General features: G+C 39.4%; 1 protein-coding gene across 3 annotated transcripts in view; it reads right to left on the bottom strand.

The window, feature by feature from the left end:
- frmpd1a (FERM and PDZ domain containing 1a) overlaps positions 1 to 3,176 on the bottom strand; it is a 55,229-nt gene extending 52,053 nt beyond the window's left edge. For all 3 annotated transcript variants that reach the window (XM_077524361.1, XM_077524364.1, XM_077524363.1), the window contains exon 1: positions 2,951 to 3,176. The gene's annotated coding sequence lies outside the window, so the exon portion shown is untranslated. The remainder of the gene's footprint in view (positions 1 to 2,950) is intronic.
- Between the last annotated feature and the right edge of the window lie 3,219 nt (positions 3,177 to 6,395).

Here is a 6,395-nt window from a genome sequence, read left to right as displayed (position 1 = left end):
ATAGATGCAAAATTGGACATCCGGAGAGCCAACTGCAATAAGATGAAAATTCACAATGGTGGCCGAAATAACACACTGACAAAAGTTAACCAAAAATAACTGAGGTGTGCGCATCAGAATTACTGTATTTAAAAAAAATAAAAAATACAGCTAAAAATTAGTGAAACGTGCTGGGACTTGCCTGATGAAACTAGGCATGGGCCAATTACTGCTTTGATGATTTAGTGTGGTTTTAAAAAGTCAAGTTTTCAATGACCGCTATAGTAGTAGCTATATCACCAGTATTGAGCTCTTCTTTTCTTTTCTTTTCTTTTTTTTTCTTTTTTTTTTTTGAGGGGACTTCTAAGCAGGGCACAGTATATTGTTATATATAATAAATACATATAATGAATAAATAAACTAAAATAATATAAATATTGTTAAGTTCTGTAAACTAGCCGCCCCTCTGTAGTTAGTTGCCGTGAGCAGAGAGGTGAGGGCTGGGTGAGTAGTAGGGGTGGATGATATGGCCTAAAAATAATATCACGATATTTCAACAAAATTTGCGGTGACAATATTTTTGACGATATTTGGTAATAATTATTGAACAATAATTGATTGGTGCTTAGTACTTTTCTTACAGCACAATATATAAACCACCTTTTTTTCCACAATTGAAACGTAAACAAAAGTGCAAATATAGCAATCGTAATGGAATGAAATAGAAATTAATAAAACAGGCCAGGTAGTTCTTACCCTGCAAGGTCTAATTGTAACATACGGTAACTGCTTCAAGCACTTGCGAAAGCACCATGCACGCCTTCTCTTCGAGAGCACATTAGCTTAGCGTCCGGTTAGCATCACAAAGTCACGTCAACTCAGTGGCGAATTACCAGTCACGGTAAAATAACCATCTTGGCCAAAAAATACGCGACCGCTTTAGTATTATCCAACCATCGTCTGCTTTTTTTTAAATTTTTCATAAGGTGTGCGTCTGATCAAGAATTCTTGCTCACAGCCACACTCAGTTCACAGTTTGCTCAGTTGATTAATGTGGATTGTCTTGAAAAAAATAACCAGATAAACAAAACATTCATTCTAAAAAATATTTAATATTTTATAAACATTCTGTTCTAAAAATAACTTACAAGTGATGGGACACTGACTTACTATGAAGAATTGAATTGAAACAAAAGAATGTTGACATTCATTTATTTGAATTTAATATTGCACACATTTCTTCTGTACCAAATATTCTACATTTTTGTTTAAAAATAAAATAGACTGTTTTCAATTACAAAAAAAAAAAAATCAGTTTGTATTTCCCCAAATACTTCAAAAATGTTTATTTTCGGGCTTTCATTTTCAAATCGTGATACAGCAATATTTTTGTTCGGTTATCATACCAACGGAATCTAATATCGGGACCCTTAACAACAAACCTAAACCCCTACCAGAACCTTTTTGTTTCACTCATGTGTATGCTACACATATACTTCGTATTACACCAACAACCGCATGCCAAAATAGACCCATTTCCATCTTATGCATCTTTCCATCTCATATTTTGCACTTGGCTAAGCTTATTTTGATAATCAATAACAATGCTACTGTTACTGAATTGTGTTCCGTGAATTCATATTTAGATGCTGTTCCATGCAAACGGTGATAGACACACCCAGAGCTTTCATTGGGTATTAAACTTGATAAATGGAATTGCATCAAAAATGTATCCAAGCCTAAAAATAACATCATAAATGAATAAAGGCTGGTAAGGCCTTCAGAACTTGGCGGCTCTCATTTCATCTCATATGAAAGTCTCACTGCTTATTTTAATTCTAAATCTGGCTATGGCACATAAAACACTACACAGACGTATGCACTGTTAAAATAAAAATGTCCACACACAGTTTTGAGCACATGCAGTAGCAATAATAAAGCTTGCCTGGTTCGGGAAGGAATGATGCAGCAAAATATTCAGAGCAATATAGTCCAATAAAGTGCACGAGAGTGTGTGTGTGTGTGTGTGGGGGGGGGGGGGGGGGGGGGGGGGGGTGTTGTGTGAGCTCAGGGTGCCATTGGTCACTGAATAAAGCTATTGATTTGTCACTGACTGATTTATTTGCGTAGTCATCAATTCCTTTAAAGTTGCTGAATAAAGAAGTTGCTTACTTTTGGAGAATGTGGAATGTTTTTTCTCAAGCTTTTTCCTGTCAGCACAGAAACATCCTAAACATTTGGTTCACCTTTCTTACAACCCTCCAGTTCTCTCAACACCACCCATCTGCCAAATTATCTCTAGAATCTTAGAAATCCTTAAATAAACATGCCACCCTGCATTTGACTACATTGTGTTCATCATATGACTCACGCAGTGGATCTAAACATGTACTTGTTAAAGTTGAGCAGTGTGGCGCAGTGGTGCCTGCATTATCCCTGAGTGGGAGTGTACTTAATCACTCGCTGCATAGTTAAAACTTCAATGATACTGTAATTCTTGATTGTGGTAGGCCTGAGTTAGTTTTGCTGTCTGTTGTGTAACTAATAATATAACTAATAATATGTAATATAGGCAACACTTGTTGAGTAATATGCAGTATCCACACATTTGTTGGAAAGCAATTGACACCTTTAATGGTTTGGCTGCTGCAAGGTAACCTCAAAGGAATATGCCCGGCTTGCCTTGGTAGGCTACTTTACTTTCACTTTCAGGAAACAACATCCGAAAATAAATGCATTGCTGTTTAATTTGTACTCTACCTTTTTTGTTCGATAGACACAGTAATCAGAACCGTTTAATATGTATGCTATATCCTATACCTCGAGGCGCGACAGAATTCAGGCAGGACTTCAAAACAATCTAACAAACACGCAATTATTTTTATTTTAATATTCATTTCAACACAATATATTTAAGATTACAACTGTCTAGTTGTTATTCAGTCTTGTTAATGAGCGTTAAAGACCTTACCGAGCGGGTTTGTGTTTCTAATCCCCTCCAGAGAACGTAGGGGGTGGATGTCATGTGGCGGCGGAGTTCACACTGTCCCGGACGTGGAATTATAGCGTCCACAAATTAACGTTTTTAATGAAGAACGCGGATTCAGCGAAGGCAACCGTCCATGTTAACGCAAATGACGCACGTTTTTCCACAGCGTCAGAACACCTTAAAGGATGAGGCGCGTGCATGCTGCACAGTAATCCTCTCTCTCTCTCTCTCTCTCTCTCTCTCTCTCTCTCTCTCTCTCTCTCTCTCTCTCTCTCTCTCTCTCTCTCTCTTTCTCTCTCTCTCTCTCTCACTCTCAGGGGCTTTTCTACACCCCAAAGAAGGACAATGCAAAAGACTGTAAAAGGAAAAAAGAGTGACGGAGAGAGAGAGAGTTGTGTTTAACCTTCCTCTTGTGTTAGCTTTCTGGTACCTTCCCTTGTGTTAACGGGTCGGTTTTGACCCGTGTCTGAAAATGAATGAAAATGAAAAGTTTGGTTTTAACATTTTTGTTGTGGCCCATTGGGCCTTTCATTTGACAGCACGCCCCTCGTTCTTTATAAACAAATAAATGTCAAATGAACCTTAAGAGAACTATATAAATAATAAATGTTTTTCATGTTACCTGACTAGTAGTGAGGGATATTAAAACAAATTTCTTAAATGTTATTTATTTATTTAGTTTTATTTTATTTTAATATTATTAACTATAGTAACATCTATGGTGTTATGGGTCGATATTGACCCATATGTATGTACTTCAAGAAAAAGGCAAAGTCTTTTTATTTTTTTCCCAAAAAATAACTTTAGTACAAATACAATATAAAAAGTAGACCTACTAAGAATACAAAGAGGAAATTTTCAAGGTCAAACAAACAACAATCAGGCCAATCAAGAACACGCATGTATGTGTGTGTGTGTGTGTGTGTGTGTGTGTGTGTGTGTGTGTGTGTGTGTGTATTTTTAGATGTTTATGTATAAATAACATGTTCTTTGCAGAACTATTATCTGCAGTAGAGGCACATTGAACATTACATAAAATTACATTTACACTATGTCCATAAGGTCTATCTCTACAAGAACATGAATGTACAATATATGTGTGTTTAGATGGATGTATAGGAAAAAAAAGTGACAGTGCCTTCATTGCAGAGATTTTTTTTTTGCAGGTGAAACACGTGTCTTTTTGTCCTTGTTCGGGCAGACCTGATACGTCTTTCTTTTCAAATCAGGTTGTTTCACTGGGGTTGTGGCTGTGACTGTTGTGGTTGATGTTGAGGCAGGGCTGGCTGAGAAGGATGCACCTGCTGATGCCCTTTGTTTGCTGAGGATGTGGACAATGTACTTGGTGAGCTCAACACCTGTCTGACCAAGACTGCAGGCGCTGGCTTTCGGGGAATCATTTCCCTTTGCTCAACGTCCTTCCTAGTTCCTCAAGAAATATTCTCCGCGTGTTCTTTTTGGTTGAGTTCCACCCTTGGTGACTGTATGCAGAGACATCGAGGATGTTGCAAAACACAACCATTGGCCATCTGCCGGTCATTTGCTGGCAAGTGTAGGTGGCAGTCAGCTTGTCCAGGTTTTCCACTCCACCATGTTTTTTTTTATTATAGTCCATGATGAATGATTATGTGCTTTTTGTCACTTCCTCATGACACAGCTGCATCTTTGTGAAGACTGAGTGAACATAAATATTACACTCTGTCATTTTTTTGGACAGTATGAAACAGCAGAGGCTATCAGTGGCCTCATTGTTGGATCTGTACACTCCCGTGAGAAGATGACCAATGTAGGCATCCTGGCATTCCTCTTCAATGTCATTCCACATGTTGCCATGGACTTTTTTTCCCTTCACGGTTTGTCATAGCAATGAGGACTTTCTTTGAGTGACAATGGCACAAACAAATATAAACATGTCTTGATGTCACATCCTCTTGTCACAGCAAACCTTTTGATCCCAGAGGTCATGTTGGTAACATTTGTAGCTGCTGCCCTGCCATGTACAGTACATCAGGAGTTACTGAGCTCCAACAGATGTTGCCATTTTTGTATCTGAATATTGGATGAAGACCAGGAGCAGCTTCAGCACCGGTGACCTACTCATCAGACTGATCAGATGTGTCTGTGTCTTCCGGTTGATACTCCACGTCATCTTCCTCCTCAGAAATATTTTATGTTGCTGTGCTGCTGTGTGTCCTGTGCTTCATTTTCCGCAAAGATATGATCCAAAGCTTGTCTTAGTAAGTCTTCTCATTGTTGCTTGCCATAAACTGGAAACATGTACACTGCAACTCACCACTGGGCCACACCAAATTTGCTGACTGGGTTGTATCCATTACTGGCCCTACTCTGGCCAGACAACTTTCACACTAAAAAAAAAAAAAAAAAAAACCCTCAACAACAATGTCAGTATTATTAAAAGATGTTTATTTTCTTTATAGGACATATTGAAACACATCTTGAAACAGAACATTTGGTTTCTACTTTCAGCTGGTGTAGCGATAATTGGATCGTCTTTTGGACGAATTAATAATCTGGACGTTACAGAGGTAAATTGTATTTACCTCGATAACCTCTGGGGCACCACGTTGTTTTTGCTTTGGGTTAACAGGAGCAAACAACGACCAAAATCCTTCTTTCATCAGTCATTGATAATCTGAAGTCGCCACACTCGATATTCAGTGGTTCGTTGTACTAACAAAAGAATAATAATCCACTCGGAAACACAGATGATTTAGGCGGAATACAGTTCATAAAACATGCATTTATTCACGATTGCTACACTACAGACTCAAAGTACTGCCTATCTAACTATTCTACCGTCAGAAGAAAAGAAACAAAATAAAGCGAATGAAAATAAGGAAGGAATGCAAATGAATGAGGAAACAAGGGAAAAGAGAAATTTGACCTGCCAGATCTGTGATATGTTTCAAACGTAAGTTGCACAGAGCGGATACGCCGAGCTAGGAATCAAGCGCACTTACGAGAATGGGAGTTGCGTCGAACGAGCAGAAAGGTCTTCAAAAAGAAGGGGGAAAAATAGTCAATGTTCGTTCCAAAAAGGCAAGAAAATAAAATAAAAAAAAAGTTTATTCCACAGGTGAGCACGGGAAAGCCGCTCGCGGGCCTGGCGTAGTTGCGCGGCTCGTGCCTTGATTGGTCGGCGATCCGGCGAGGTTGATTCTCGCCAAGGTTGGTTTGCTGGGCAGCTGTCCGAGTTCAGGTGTTGCAGCTCGGTCAGTACGCGCTTGCGTACGGGGAAGGCCAGCCATTGGAGGTTTGTTGGCACTGCGGCGGAGCGCCACCGAATAGCACGTGAGGTGCGCGGCTTAGGTGCACAACCTGGAGCCCGGCGCTACGTTGCAAGTTTACGCCGGGGGCCGCGGAGTCGGGCGGGCAAGCACCGATGGTGAAAAAAACAAACAAACAA

Source organism: Festucalex cinctus, chromosome 6, assembly GCF_051991245.1.
Source record: "Festucalex cinctus isolate MCC-2025b chromosome 6, RoL_Fcin_1.0, whole genome shotgun sequence".
Lineage (NCBI taxonomy): Eukaryota > Metazoa > Chordata > Actinopteri > Syngnathiformes > Syngnathidae > Festucalex > Festucalex cinctus.
Note: the sequence above shows the minus strand (reverse complement) of the source record. Positions and strands in the feature narration are given on the sequence as shown.